This window comes from Calonectris borealis, chromosome 26 (genome assembly GCF_964195595.1).
Source record: "Calonectris borealis chromosome 26, bCalBor7.hap1.2, whole genome shotgun sequence".
In the NCBI taxonomy this organism is placed as follows: domain Eukaryota; kingdom Metazoa; phylum Chordata; class Aves; order Procellariiformes; family Procellariidae; genus Calonectris; species Calonectris borealis.
In genome coordinates, this window is record NC_134337.1 from 847,637 (window position 1) to 863,532 (window position 15,896).

At 48.1% G+C, this 15,896-nt stretch overlaps 1 long non-coding RNA gene across 1 annotated transcript; it reads left to right on the forward strand.

The window, feature by feature from the left end:
• The first annotated feature begins 6,529 nt into the window (after nucleotides 1-6,529).
• Nucleotides 6,530-15,204, forward strand: LOC142093307 (uncharacterized). Its single transcript, XR_012677372.1, has 5 exons — nucleotides 6,530-6,767; nucleotides 7,589-7,677; nucleotides 8,401-8,582; nucleotides 10,931-11,116; nucleotides 14,824-15,204. It is a non-coding gene; the product is annotated as an uncharacterized LOC142093307 (long non-coding RNA).
• The last annotated feature ends 692 nt before the right edge of the window (nucleotides 15,205-15,896 follow it).

The following is a 15,896-nucleotide window of genomic DNA, read 5'->3' on the forward strand; positions in this document are numbered from 1 at the left end:
GATGACCTTCTGATGCTACTTGCTTTACAGCTGCATTTTTCAGTATACCTGTTCATGAAGAACCACAACTCCTTTTTGCCTTCAACTGGAAAGGACAACAATATACCTGGACAAGATTACTGCAGGAATTTGCTGGTTCTCCCACACTCTTTTCGGGAATATTGACACAGGTCTTAAAGGCAGTAACGCTGTCAAATGATACTGTACTAGTACAATACATAGATGATTTGTTAATTGCAAGCAAAGACTGTAATATCTGCTTACAAGACACTAAGACATTGTCATTTGCTTTAGCAGAAAAGGGTCATACAGTCTCCCTTGCCAAAATGCAGCTGTGCCAGCGACAAGTTAGGGATGATAATTCGGCCTGGGGAAAGGATAATATCATCAGAACGAATACAGGCAATACAAGAGACACCTTTGCCTCAAACAAACAGACCAGAGCATTTCTAAGTGCAGATGAATTTAATAGCTATTGGATACCTGGGTTTGGGGAAAAAGCAAAACCCCTAACAACATTTACAAAAGATGAAGAGCCAGACCGAATTGCATGGACTCTGGAAACCCAAAAAGCATTTAAAGATTTAAAACAAGCAGTCATGGAAGCTCCCTCGTTAGCCCTGCCAGACTACAACAAACCTTTTGTATTATATTTACATGAACAGAAGGGAATAGCCAGTGGTGTGTTGGCCCAGAAAACAGCCAAACGTCTGCAAGCCGTAGCATATTGCTCAGCAGAACGAGACCTCGTAATTCAAGGCATCATTTCATGCACTAGGGCTCTTGCAGCAGCAGCTGTGATGATTGAGAAAGCAAAACCATAGTCCTAGGGCACCCTAAGGGTAACGGTGCCCCACGCACTGAAAGCTGCATTAACGCAGAGGGGTCATTCCTTATTTGCCTGTCAACGCCTGCATCGTTATGAATTGATACTACTGACCAAAACAAATATTACCTTAGAACACTGGGACCTGTTAAATCCAGCAACCCTACTGCCAGAAATATTACAGCAGGAACGGGGATCGCTTCACAACTGCCTCGAAACTCTGGGATTGAAACCAACAGTGTTGCCAAACGTAAAGGAACAGCCCCTCGACAACCCAGGCTTGGTGTTATTCTGCAATGGATCATCCTGCTACGAAAAGGGATGATGGGTTACAGGATATGTTGTCACCACGCAATTTGGGGTGCTGGAAGCAAGAGCTCTTCCGGGACACCTCGGGGCACAAGCTGCAGAATTAATAACTTTAACTCGAGCATGTGTTTTAGCAGAAAATCAAACCTCTAACATCCACATAGGCTCCAAATATGCTCTGGGAGTAGTGTTTGCAGCAGGATTGATCTGGAAAGTAAGAGAGTTTCTAACATCAGTGCGACACAAAATAGCACATTGAGAACAAATTTTGGATCTTCTACATGCTCTAGAAAAAACAAACCAAGTAGCAGTATTACATCATGAAGCCCACCAGTGAGATACTTCTGATCCGGCTGAAGGAAACAATCTTGCCGGCGGTGCGGCGAAGGTAGCAGCTTTACAATCCTTACCAGGTCCAACCAAAAATACAAGAAGAAATGCTAATGGCCGTAACTGAAGAAGAATTAAAAAGAGAACATGAAACCCTACCCACAGAAGAAACTGAAAAATGGAAACATTTAGGAGCAAAACAGATAAATGGAATCTGGACATTAGAAGGAACACCTCTTCTCCCCAGGATTATGTTGATACCTTTGGTCAGAGAACTCCACCATCGGACACATGGAGGAGCATCTTATCTAGAAAATCAGGTCTCTCAATCATGGGTGGCACCCGGATTGACCCAAGCAATATTACAAGTCACAAAAGGATGCCTGAGATGTGCAGAATGTAACGCAAACTCCAATACAGAGGCAAAAGGAAAATGAGGGTGCCCTTGGGCGTGGATGCCATTCCAGAAACTACAGATTGACTTCCAAGATGTGCCTCCCAGAATGGACAAAACCACCTACTGGTTATAATGGATCAATTATCCCGCTGGGTAGAGGCATTCCCTACCCAAAAAGCAACTGCTCAAGTGGTGGTTAAAGCTTTAGTGAAAGGTATCATACCACATTTTGGAGTGCCTGAAGAAACAGACTTTGATAAAGGATCACATTTTACAGCTGAAATGTAATTTAGAAAACCTGTATAAAGCTTTAGGAATTTGACAAAGACTGCCTACACCTTACCATCCCCAATTCTCGGGACAGGTGGAGAGAATGAACCGTACTCTAAAGAGTAAACTGGCAAAGATTTGTAGAGAAAATTAACATGGACAGAACCTTTACCACTAGCACTAAGGGAATTAAGGCGATGCCCAAACTCAGGTCATAAATTAACTCCTTTTGAGACTCTGTTTGGAAGACCAGATAGAATTCCAGGAACCTTTTCTCCAGCACACACAAGCCTTCTGGCAGGGCATGAAGCAGCGACCCAATACGTCTGATAGCTACAAGATAGTTTTAAAAATAAATGGTGTGAAGCTGTAATTATGCAAACTTTACCTTTAGGAAAGCATTTGCATCCATATTGACCTGGAGGTTGTGTCATGACAAAGGTCCGTAAGACTAAAGATGCATTACAACCCGAATGGGAGGGTCCTGTGCAAGTCTTGTTATGTGCTTATTCTGCTCTCGAAGTTGCAGCTAAAGATGCAGGGATCCACCACGCTCAGGTCATGATCCTCCGTTTGCTGCTGTTGAACACAGTCGGAGAAATTCTACTACAGCACATAGCTCCGAGTTCGAACTGGTGCCTGTTTTTAGCAAAGGGTGCCTTAAATAATTCAGACAAATTCTGCGTATAGAATGGGTTGGGTATCGCAAAAGTTGCAGCTACATGTTTTGTAGGCACGAGCACACCTCGGTCACTCATACCTAACGACTCAAACTGGCCCAGCTTTGAGGTGAACTAACCGACAGTCAGTTTCCCAGTATAGGGAAAATCTCGACACTGGCTGCACGGACAAATTAACATGCTATGCGATTCCAACTTCTCAGTGTTACTCCAGCCAAATCTTGCATGTATATGGTTGATGCTACTGCACCATTAGTGCCCTTGAACAGCAGTGATTTGATCTGTAACACAACAACAAAGGTTTCCTATTATTCCGCTGATATCTACCTCCCAAAAGGGTGGTTTCTACTGTGTGGACTTGAGGCCTGTAATTATGTACCCAAAAATGCAGCCGGAGGTCCGTGCACACTTGAACACTCGCAGTCTCCCTGCTAACAAGAAATACCTCAGCCAAACATTACACAGAAAGAAGCAGGGGAGCCTACCTCAGGCTCTGCCACCGGATTGCGACTCAAATGTCTGTTCAGCGCAGTGGAAGCAGTGGCCTTACGCATCCCATCGGTGGGCGTCCCTGCACTGGCACTAGGTGCCAACCTCCCACTCACAAAGGTGGCCTGTACGCTAGCGAGAACTCTGAATGCCACCTCCACTTTGATTGCATTACTACAAGAGGAACAACAGTTGGACAGGGAAGGAATCCTACAAAATAGAGCAGCTGTAGATTGCTTGTTACTTAGGGCCAACCACGGCTGTGAAGATTTGGAAGGACTTGTTTCAATCTCACAGGTAACAGTAAAGCTACAGAAGTCCAGCTGAAAAACTTTAAAGTTTTAGTAAGCTTTAGTAAAAATGTAAGACAGGTCCTGAAAGGAAGAGAAAGGTGGAACTGGTTGTCAAATCTATTTCCTTCTACTGTCCCAATATTGAAACAATTTATCAGTTTGATATTAATGATATTAGGAGTTTGGGAATTACAGTCTGCTGGTTTACTCAAGTATGCCCAGCTTGTCTTGCTCAAATTAGTGGCTACAAATACTATTCTGCTCCAGTTTAACGTGTGCAGGTATGCACAAAACAAAAGGAGGGAATGTTACCTAAGAAAAAGCTCCAATGTAAAGATGTCTTCCAGGACATGCGCAGTTGAACTTGACCGACAGCGACCTCGCCTCTCCAAGTGGATCCGCTTAAAGAAACCAGACCGAACGGGCTGAAAGCAGCGAGGCTGCAACAAAATCTTGCAAGCTCAGCTAAGAAATACGCATTAAGTCTGCTTGCACAGGGCGGTCGCATGTACAGATACTCAAAAGTGAAGGGCAACAGACAATATATCATGGCCAAAGCCAACAGCTTGTGTAAATGGTGAAAAGGAACATGTGAGTAGTCTTGAGACTGTGTATAAGGAATGAAGAGTTGCAATATGCGGTCCTTCCCAGACGAGAGGCACCTTTATTGCCAGCAATAAAAAGCGGTTTTAACTAGTGTGCACTTCTGCTGCCTTCTCTCCGGTGCCCAGGCACAAACTAGAAGGGAAGAAAATGCGAGCAAATCCATTTTGGTAGCAGTACCGAGAAACAGGAGACGTCCTGAGGTACCGTTGATAAGCGCAAAACTAGGGACTGTAACAGCAACTTACCGTCTGAAAATGTGAAAAATAGCACGGAAAAAGAGGAAGACACCCTGCGAAAGTTAGGATCGATAACTGCCATTGGCCATTCTCACTGCAAGAACAGGAAAACAGTCTGGAAAATAAGAATTGATCTGAGAGAACAGAAAACATCATCGCCCGTTGGCTGTCCCGGGTGAAACACAGAAATTACCAGCATCTATTGGCCACTCAAAGCGGTGGTATCCTATGCCCTCTGTCGTGGTTTAACCTGGCAGCAGCCAAATACCACGCAGCCGCTCACTCACTCCCCCCACCCCCAGCGGGACGGGGAGCGAATCGGAAGGGTAAAAGTAAGAAAAACTCGTGGGCTGAGATAAAGACAGTTTAATAGGGAAAGCAAAAGCCGCGCACGCAAGCAAAGCAAAACAAGGAATTCATTCACCACTTCCCATCGGCAGGCAGGTGTTCAGCCATCGCCAGGAAAGCAGGGCTCCATCACGCGTAACGGTTACTTGGGAAGACACACGCCATCACTCCGAACGCCCCCCCTCCTTCTTCTTCACCCAGCCTTATATGCTGAGCATGACGTCATATGGTATGGAATAGCCTATTGGCCAGCTGGGCCAGCCGCCCTGGCCACACTCCCTCCCAGCCCCCTGCACATCTGGCAGGGCATGGGAAGATGAAAAGTCCTTGACTAGCGTAAACAATACCTAGCAACAACCAAAACATCAGCGTGTCATCAACATTATTCTCACACTACATCCAAAACACAGCACTATACCAGTTAATAGGAAGAAAATCAACTCCATCCCAGCCAAAACCAGGACACCCTCTCAGGTCTCTATGGTACAAAAATGACTTAATTTTCACCCACACTGGAGTAAGACGTGAGACTCTGTCTGTTCCTTTCTTGGTCCCCCTCTGAGCCCACTGCTGGGGGGGTTCGCTTTGTCCCCCCACCTCTGGGATGGTTGGGTCCCCTTCTGGGATCTGTCTCATGCACTGGGTACCATATGTGGACGTATAAGTGACCTATCCTAAGAGTATCTGCTGTTCTGTTGTTGATACATTTACTTTCTTAGAGATAAGTTTGTGTTAACCTGTAATACTATATAGATACTGTGATTGATTGTTGCTGTTATCGGTTGATAATTATTTGTACTAGCTTCAGATAAGTAGATAGATAGAGATACACACACACATTTGCTTTTGTAATCCTGGGCGTACTTGCTCGCGGGGACGGTGTGGCAGCGGTGTCCATCTGTAACACAGCAGCGAGGTTCCGAGGAGGAAGCCCCCATGGCCGTGTGTCTCAGGGGATGCGAGGGACCCCCGGCTGCGGTCTCGACCCCCCGCTGGCCGGGAGCCCTTTGGGTCTGGCCCCGGCCGAGGAGGACAGCAGGAGGGCGCTGGGTTTCTTCTGCCTGGGGAAGGGGTGCCCGACGGGGATGCGATGCGGCCCCCCAGCGCCTGGGGGGTGCGACCCCCTCCTCCGGGGCAGCTCCCCAGGGCTCTGTGCGTGACGCCGCTGTCCCCCATTGTGAGGGCAGCGCAGTCCCAGTGCCCCCCCGCCAGGCCGCCCCGCCAGAGGGGGGTCGCCGCCAGGACAGAGCCGGCCCCAGCCCAGCGCTGGGGCTCTCCCGATGCCCTTCCAGGGCGCCAGCGCACCCTGCCAGGACAACGGGGACCCGGGGGACACGGAGCGGCTGCCGCAGGACGGCCGGGCACCAGGGCCGGGGTCTCGGGGCACGGCAGGAGGGGAGCGCTCCGCGGCTGCGTCCCCGTTCGGGTCGGACCCCTCTGCCCTCCCCTGCCCTGCCTCCCCCTGCCCCCGCCTCTGCCCTCACCGCCTCGCTTGGGCCGAGCCGCGCCGAGCCAAGCGGAGCGGAGCGGAGCGGAGCGGAGCCGAGCCGAGCCGAGCCGAGTCGAGCGGAGCCGAGCGGAGCGGAGCGGAGCGGAGCCGAGCGGAGCCGAGCCGAGCCGAGTCGAGCGGAGCCGAGCGGAGCGGAGCGGAGCGGAGCCGAGCCGAGCCGAGCCGAGCCGAGTCGAGCGGAGCCGAGCGGAGCGGAGCGGAGCCGAGCCGAGCCGAGCCGAGCCTGGGCGTTGCCAGGGCAACGGCGCGAGGTCTAGACGCGGTGTAACGGAACCGAGCGGTCGGTCGCCGAGGGGAGCCGCTCCGGGGTCGGCCCGGCCCGGCCCGCAGCGGAGCGGCGGGTCCCGGCGCACGGGGCCGCGGCCACCCCCGCACCGATAAAAAGCAGCCTGGGCAGCGCTCCCGGCCGGAGCGGGCAAGCGGCGCGGCGCGGCCGCTCTGTGGAAGGGCGTCGTCACCCGCCAGCTGAGGAGGTGGGTTCAGGCGGCGGCCACCGCCCGCGCAGGAGGAGCTTGGCTGCGGTGCCCGCCCGGCAGAGAGCCGCGTCCTCTGTGCTCCCCAGAAGGGACGCGGCAACCCGGGCAGGGCTCCCACGAAGCCGTGCAGCCGCCCAGGCCTCGGGCCGCAGGGCCTGCCGGAGCCTCTCGCCGGTGAGGGCTGCAGCAGTGAGAACAGCCGTGCGAGGGGTGACGGGGGGTGACTGCTCAGCCTGGTGGCAGAGCTACAGGAGCAAGCAGGAAGGCTAAGGCGTGTCAGGGAGCCTGAGAGAGACTGGTGGAACCGTGCTCTGCCCTCCTGAGACAGGAACAGCCACCAGAAAAAAGCCAAGATCAAGGGCATCCTGTATCTTCCAGGCTGGAGGCAGCAGCTTAAAGGAAAGGAGTGAAGGGAGGCAAGTCCGTGCTCGGGGCGGCAGGTGAACCCCCTCCTTGGCCACCTCGCCTTCCCAGGTGCCTCTGTGCAACAGGTCTGAGGCTCTGGATGTGGAGGGCCGGTCAATGGATGGTGTGGATCATGGTCCATCTACACCAGAGGTGTTGCCAAGGTCAGAAAGGCCCACCCCCCGTATCACAACCACCTCCAGGAGGAAGAAAAGACGGGTTACGGTTGTAGGTGACTCCCTTCTGAGGGGAACAGAGGCTCCAATATGCCGGACAGACCCTCCTCTTAGGGAAGTCTGCTGCCTCCCTGGGGCCCGCGTTAAGGACATCACTAGGAAACTTCCTAGCCTGGTCTCATCACTAGGAAACTTCCTTGCCGTCAGACTGCTACCCATTACTGCTCTTCCATGCAGGTGGCGATGAAGCTGCAACGCATAGTCCGAGGGCAATCAAAAGAGACTTCAGGGCCTTGGGACGGTTGGTGAGGGAATCTGGAGCACAGGTTATTTTTTCCTCTCTTTCCTTCCATTTGTGGGCAGCGACATTGGAAAAAACAGACGGACCCAGTCTATTAATACATGGCTCCGTGGCTGGTATCACCACAACAATTTTGGGTTTTTCGATACTGGGGTGGCCTACGCGGCACCAGGCCTGCTGGCATGGGATGGGATTCACCTTTCTTAAAGGGGGAAGAGGGTCTTTGCTCACGAGCTAGCGGGGCTTATTGTCAGAGCTTTAAACTAGACTTGAAGGGGGAGGGTGATAACATCAGGCTTGCCCGTGACAAGCTGTGGAATGACACGCCAAGGTTAGAGGGACGGGGTGCTAGCGAGGGCCCTCAGCCTGTTGCTCTGCGATGTGCTGGGTGCACTGCGGCACACGTGAAGTCTTACGGAGATGAGCCAGGGGCTCCTGGCTGAAGTGCCTCCACACCAGTGCATGCAGCAACAAACTGGAGGAGTTGGAAGCCGCCGTGTTGCTAGAAAGCTATGACCTAGTTGCCATTACTGAATCTTGGTGGGACGAATCCCGTGACTGGTGCGGCTACAGGCTGTTCAGAAGGGACAGGCGAGGAAGGAGGGGCGGAGGGGTTGCCCTCTACCTCAAGAAATGGATAGATTGTGAAGAGCTGTCTCTGAAGAATAGCCACAAGCAGGTTGAAAGCTTATGGGTAAGAATAGGACCGAGGCAACAAAGGGAACCTTGTGGCTGGTCTTTACTACAGGCCACCCGATCAAGGGGAACCTCTTGACGAAGCCTTCTCACTCCAGCTACAGGAGCCATCGCGCTCGCAGGCTCTCGTCCTGCTGGGGGACTTCAACCACCCCGACGTCTGCTGGAAAAGTAGCACGGCGAGCTTGTCGCGAATGAGTGGTTTAGAGGCCGCTTAAAGAATCACCGTCAAAGGTATTAGCAGAAAGTGATTTTAATAGAGATTTATAAAGGTGTGACTTAGCAGAGTTTGATGGCAAGGTTCACTCTATTACTTCCTACACAGATGAAGTATAGATCATAGGATTTTAGCAGCATTTAATCATTAACTAATTTAACATTTGCAACGTAAGTTAGTAGAGTCTACTACAATCACGACAGTGACTTAATTACAGATCGTGCTTACTGTTAGTCCACACATACAGACAGACAGAAATATATATAAATGTACAAAAGGTATACTTGTTAAAAATCCCCCTCAAGTTCGGTGGAGAAATATTCACGTAAAATGTCTCAGCATTTCCCAATGGGCGAGCGTTGAACCTCGAGGAGTGAAGAGTTTCAGCCCAGGTCCTGTCGTACGACGGTCCTCCGAATATCGCAGACCCGAGAGGTCGCAAGCTCCGAGAGGCGTCCCACCCAGAGGGAGATGCTGGGTGCAGCCGCTGCGGTCCCGGAGAGCTCAAAGGGTCTCACTTAGGACCACCGTTTATAGGTTCGCAAGATGATTGGCTCTAGTCATCCGTAAATTTCCACCCTGGCCACACTCCCAGGTGGTAATTACTAAAAAATTCTCACGGTTTCAGTGGTGTTCCACTTGAGCTACAACCCAGATAAGATGACACCGGGGCCAGGCAGTGGGAGGACGTTCCCAGCCTCAGCCATGCAGAGTTTCTGATACGGTCAAGGAGCGCTCAACCGCCAGACTCAGTGCACCAACGCCAAGGTTTCACGGGAATTTCTGAGATCAACAAACGGCCTAGGGTAGGGGGGAAAATGCACCACCACAACCCACCCCGTGACTAAAGTCAATCAACCTTGATCACAGAGTAGCGGTGTGGTCGCCGCTTGCCTCTGTGCCTATAAACAGATCAATGCCATATTCCAATTGCAATTTGAGGGAAATTTTTTGTTGGTATACTTAATTATTAAGGTTTTGTTAAATGCAATTAAGCGAGGAGCTTTTGTAATAGTGCCTTTTTTTAGTTATCGTCCACACTCTAACACACAGAACAATGTTCAACAACAAGCATAGTACAATAGAAATTAGTAAAATTGCAGTGGCACGTTGCACTCGATTCAAAGTTCCTCTTGCTGTTGGCGACCATCCAAATAAGGCCTCCCAGCAGTGGTGTCCTCCATCCTTCTTCACCTTTTCTAGGACATGGTGTATCTTCTCTGCATCATGATGGACAGTAATCAGAGTTCTCTGTCCGTTGTTTCGAACCTATTTAGCAATTGAGTCAGGTCATCATGTTGTAACAGTAGCTGAATAGTTCAAGTTGCATGCCATGATCTTGGTAAAATTACAAATACATGTATTGGAGTGATTATATGTTTCCACAGTGGTGGTGTCTGTAAATACAGAATCACAGAGTTCTCGTACAAACACATCCATTCCCAACATATATAAGTACAGTTTCAGGGGTTTCATCAGGATGTATTTCAAAAGGACAAACACTTTGTCATTGGGCCTTAATGGTATTACTTTCACAAATAAATCCCTGTTGTTCCCATACAAAACACTGCATCAACATCAATAGTTTGCCATTTGTTCCCATTTTGTTGGGCCCATACTCTATATTCTAAGAGATAAAGGACAGTTGCATTATGATTTAATCCCAGCGCAATGATTGGGTACATGGTGTATACCGAAGCATTGCGTATTGTCAAAACAAAAGCTGTGACTTTGCTGTCAGTAGGGTCATAAGTAAAATTGACTAGATGCCACCAAGATGGGAATTGCCTTTTAAATTTAGTTGCATTATCCCAAATTACCTTTTGGGTTTCAGTGGGCAAAGTGCCCTCATCACCTTCCCTTATAATTGCTGCCACAGTAGATTGTATCCATAATTGAGCTTGGATGCAGCTAAGAACTAGAGAAACGTTATTTTGGGTTACGCCAAATGCATCTATAATTAGTCGGTGGTCTTCTTCACTAATTCTTTCCCATTTAGGCAATATATTAGCTAAAAGCCATTGACTAGTTCCTAGTGCCATCAAAGAAGGTCGTAATGGATGTTCTAATTTATGTAAATCACTTGTTGCTGCACTTATTTTGTGTGCCAAAACTTCAGCGTCTATGCTGTTCAATATTCCTAGTCCCATTCCCAGGATGCCAGTCACATCTCTCCTTGATCGTTTTGGAGAGGTGAGGGTTTGTCCATGCAGCCACGCTAACCATGCTGAATACGATGTGTTCGGGAATGGTGAGCAGGCAGGTTTAATTGCAGAGATATTAATTTGCATTGATAGCTTCACTTGTTTGAGAGACCATGGTGGATTAAATAGCACTTGCTGTTGTCCTGTTTTTCATTACACAGAGACCAATCTTATGAATGTGAGGAGACAGTTTGAGAGGAGGCTGAGGTGGTGAACATGTTTGTTCGGTATCAGTCCTGAACTGAAAACCTAGGCTGGAATGAGAGTTAGGGTTTGTCCAAAGACACGCTACGAGTGCTGAATGCGATGTAGTACAAGTATACCAGCATTCGTGTTTAAAAGGACAGGTATGTATGTTGTCTTTTCCTTCGACATTGTGGGTGAGGTTGCTGTCATACATTTAGTGTGATTTTCAATTTGGCATCCTATCGAAGTGGTGTCTCCTTTGGTTCCCTTTAAAGATGGAATTTGTTGATTTTCATTTTCATCTTTAATAATCCATTCCTGCCTATGAAAAGTGATGTTATTGTGTAGTGCTCTTACAGATAAATTTAGATTAGATGGAGGTACGTTAAGAAGTACGTATGCATCAACCCATGGCCACCCTGTTGTACACAAATTCCACATTTTGCGCTCGATAAGCATAAAATCAAATAATAGTTCTACATCACGATTACCCCAGGAGCAAAATGTGAGTACAGGTTGTGTAAAAGTGAAATTGTACTTTCAATTTCAGGTTGAAATTGGGTTCTGGTATCTTATAGCAAGATTTCTTGTTGGTTTTGGGTTTAGAAAAAATCGGTGTAGTATATTTTAACTTTGGTGGGTTTTTTGTGGGTAGATCGGTTGATTACTCGGCATCCTATTTTTATGTTTTCCCCTGGTGTGGTTTGAAGTGATAATATTCGATGAATGTTATTATTACTGTGAGATATCTTAACTCCCTTTTGGTATAGTGTCTCCCATCTCCATTCATCTTTTAGATATGCCTCGTTTCCATGTATAATCAAAATAGCGAGGTTCAGGTTTGTCTTATCTGTTGGTAGGATTCCAACGCTTTGAGTATAATTTAGTAGTGCATGGTCCCAAGGATCTTGTGTCTGAACTAGAAGGATTATACTTGTCCCGATTAAAAGGAAAAACAAAATTGGTTTGGGAGCATACTGCTGCTGTTGTTGCCATCGATACAGAGTCATCTTCTGTTAAAGCAAAAGGAAGAAGACGTTGCGGTGGGGAAGGCCGAAGGGGTTACCCCTTTTCGAAAGAAGGAAAAATCCATCTAGTCCTGATGCTATGTTTTGCACCACTGCTATCAGTAGCTTCCCAAGCAAGTGGGCCACGGGGTTTAGTTAAAGTCATAGGCACAGTTCCAATTTGTGGTAAATTTACCATAACGGATTGTCCTGGCTGTAACGTTAGCGGACATTTTCTTTCATCAGTAGGGGGGAATATTAGACTCAGCTTTTACAAAGAATGCTCGGCTCACAGGGCTTCCAGTGTGTTGCCCCCCTGGAATGCACCACCCACATGGCACAGGAGTCGACATAGATAACTTTTGCTCTATTTTGTGCTGCTAGAATGACTGCCCTTAATTCTCCTACTTGTGCACTACCTTCACCTTCTTCTAGAATTTGTTTGCCAGTATTGATATTTAATGCAGCAGCTTTGTATTGCCATTTGCCATCTATCCTTTTTGCTGAGGCATCAGTAAACCAAATGTCTTCTGTTTCTTTACCGAAAGAGTGGTCAGGCCTTGGAACAGGCTGCCCAGGGAAGTGGTGGAGTCACCAGCCCTGGAAGTATTTAAAAGACGTGTAGATGAGGCGCTTAGGGACATGGTGTAGTGGGCATGGTGGTGTTGGGTTGACGGTTGGACTCGATCTTAGAGGTCTTTTCCAGCCTTAATGATTCTATGATTCTATGTTCCCTCAGTGAGGGGAGGTGCATTTAAAAAAAAAAGGTTGTTGTAATGCTAATGAGTCTGCATTTATAGGCATCTGTAATTTGGAAACTTTAGTATGTCCTTCAGTTAATTTTGTTTCCTCTGCAATTCCTGTCAAATAGGCGTACCATTTTCTAACTGTAAGCTTTTGTGCAACTCCTTCTGGGGGAGCAGTCCCCTTCAGAATTGCTTCTAGTAAATTAAATGGACCTCTGGTTTGTATGGGTTGTTCCTGCTGTATTTTCTCAGCTTGTTTTACTGCTCGGACTAAAGACAAAAGTTCCTTTTCCCACTGGGAATATCTCTGTTGTGTCTCTTTAAATGCAGTCGAGCTGAACATCAAAGGTCTTTTCGCTCCGTCAGGGCCAGTTTGGAACAGGTTACAATAAGTACTGTGTTCAGCAAAACCCCATTCTGCTGTAATAGGGTCGTGGGGCTGTACTGGTCCTAGTGATTTATATGCTTTTAATTCCTGTATTAGAGTTTTGACTGCCTCTTCATGCTCTGAATTCCATTCCCACCGTTTTCCCTTTTGTAAAAGAGAGTATAGTGGATGAGCAATGATAGAAAATCCAGGTACGTGTTTTCTCCAACATCCTGAAGTACCCATAAGCTGTTGTAATTCTTTCCTCGACTGGGGCATCTGCTATTGACTTAGGGTGTCCAGAGGAATTGTTGCACCACCTGCAATCCACCGAGTACCTAAAAATTTTTACTGCTCTCCTTGGTCCCTCAGGACATTTCTCAGGTGGGATTTCAGTTTCTGCTTTATGTAGCACTTGCCACACTGCAGTTGCTGCTTCCCCTACCTCTTCAGGGGAATCTCCTCCGATTAGAATATCGTCTAAATATTGGTACAGTTTCACATTCTGGGGAAGTGAGACTGCTTGTAAAAGCTCAGCAAGCGCAGCATGAGCAATTGTGGGTGAATGCTTATACCCCTGTGGGAGTCTGTTAAAGGTGTATCGTATACCTTCCCAAGTAAAAGCAAGTTTCTCTTTATTCTTTTTTTCCTGCGAGGGGACCATAAAGAACATATCTTTTATATCAAGTGGCTGCTTGTAGTGTGGCTGTTAAAGTTGCAGTATTGGGTACTGCAGCCGTTAGCGGAGCTGTATTGGCATTTAAGTGCCGATAATCAATAGTTAGTCGCCACCTCCCGTCCAGGTTTCAGACTGGCCAAACCGGTGAATTACATGGGGAGTGGGTTCTGGAGAGAATGTGCCGTTTTTCCAAATCTACTATTACTTGTGAGATTCCAGCTCGTGCCGCAGCAGAAGTCAGATACTGTGGGACGTTGGTAATTTTTGAATCAGGGAGTGCAGGGGCTGTGTGGAGGAGACACACTATAGCTTGCCGATTTTTATCAGGGTTAGGGTCGACATTTGAACCAAAGGACCACATGCTGCCGTCCAGCAGACACCGGGTTCGGCTGTTCAAAACATCGAAGCCTAAAATATTTTCGTTAGGATCTTTAATTGCAAATCGAGCAGAAAACATGCGCTTCTCGCCTGGCAGCCGTAAATTAACTTTTGCAGTTTGGCACATAAGACTTGCTCTGTTAACTCCAGTGATTTTAACTCGTTGCCATCCAGGTCGTACACCCAGCTTCTCGGCATCTTGTTGTGTTAGTATTGAGATTTGTGCTCCCGTATCTATTAGAAATTTTACCAATTGTTGTCAAGGACCAACTGGAATTAAAATATATTTTGCTTTAATGATGGGTGTAGCATTACACTCAGAGGAATTTGAGAGGAACAAGGGGTTACCATTTCCCTCATCATACTCACCAGGATCACCCCAAATATCACCACCCCATTCCTCAGGGGATACAATTAATTTCCTAATCTGTACAATGTCAGGGAGATTGGGAGCCTGCATAAGCAACATATCGATCTTTTCTTCCAAATTTTGTGTTTTCTCCTTCTCTTCCTGTAACTGGTTTTGCAGCTGCTTGATTTTCAAGGAAAGTATTAATTCAGCTGCCTTTCTGCCTTCTATTTCTTCTTTCAGGTCCTACTCCCTTCTGTTGTTATTCTTTCTATACTGCAAAGCAGCTTCTAGGCAGGTGCCTAACATTTTGCAAATAATTCCTTTCTGTCTTTTATATAGCCTTCAGGTCCCTATAAGAGGAGGTCAAAAGAGGCCTGGAGATGCCTGGGAGGAGTCTCGGGTGGAACCCGGAGGAGGGAGCTTCTACCAATAGAGAAAAATCGTCTCAGGTATTGTCCTTGCAGTAGTCTGGGGCTGCTACCTCAGATGTCAGGTCCCTAAACCACAGGATGAAAGACTCCAGGACATGCCTGGGAGGAGTCTTGGCTAAATCCCAGAGAAGGGAGCTTCTACCAAGAGAGAAAAATCACCTTGGGTAGCTTCCTTGGAGGAGTCTGGGACTGCTACCCGGGATCTCCTGTCCCTAAAGCCGAAGACAAAAGACACTGGGAGATGCCTAGGGGGAGTCTCGGGTGTATCCCAGAGGACAGTCCTTCTACCAAAAAAGAAAAATCATCTCGAGTATCTTCCTTGCAGAAGTCTGGGGCTCCTATCCCAGATGTCAGGTCCCTAAAGCTCAGGTCAAAAGAAACCGGGACATTCCTGGGAGGAGTCTTGGCTAAATCACGAGAACGGAGCTTCTACCAGCAGAGAAAAATCATGTCGGGCAGCTTCCTTGGAGGAGTCTGGGGCTGCAACCGGGGATCTCAGGTCCCTAAAGCACAGGACAAAAAACTCTGGGAGATGCCTCGGAGGAGTCTCAGGTAGATCCCGGAGAAGGGAGAATCTACCAATAGACAGAAACCATGTCGGGTAGCTTCCTTGGAGGAGTCTGGGGCTGCTACCCTGGATATTAGGTCCCTAAAGCACAGGTCAAAAAACTCCGGGAGATGCCTGGGAGGAGTCGCAGGTTGGATCCCGGAGGAGAGAGCTCCTACCAAGAGAGAAAAATCACCTTGGGTAGCTTCCTTTGAGGATTCTGTGGCTGGAAACTGGGATCTCAGGTCCCTAAAGAAGAGGTGAAAAAACTCTGGGAGGTTCCTTGGAGGAGTCTCGGGTGGATCCTGGAGGAGGGAGCTTCTACCAAAAGAGAAATAACATCCCAGGTAGCTTCCTTGGAGGAGTCTGGGGCTGCTACCTGAGATCACAGTTCCCAATTAGAGAGGTTCAAAAGACACCGGGAGATGCCTGGG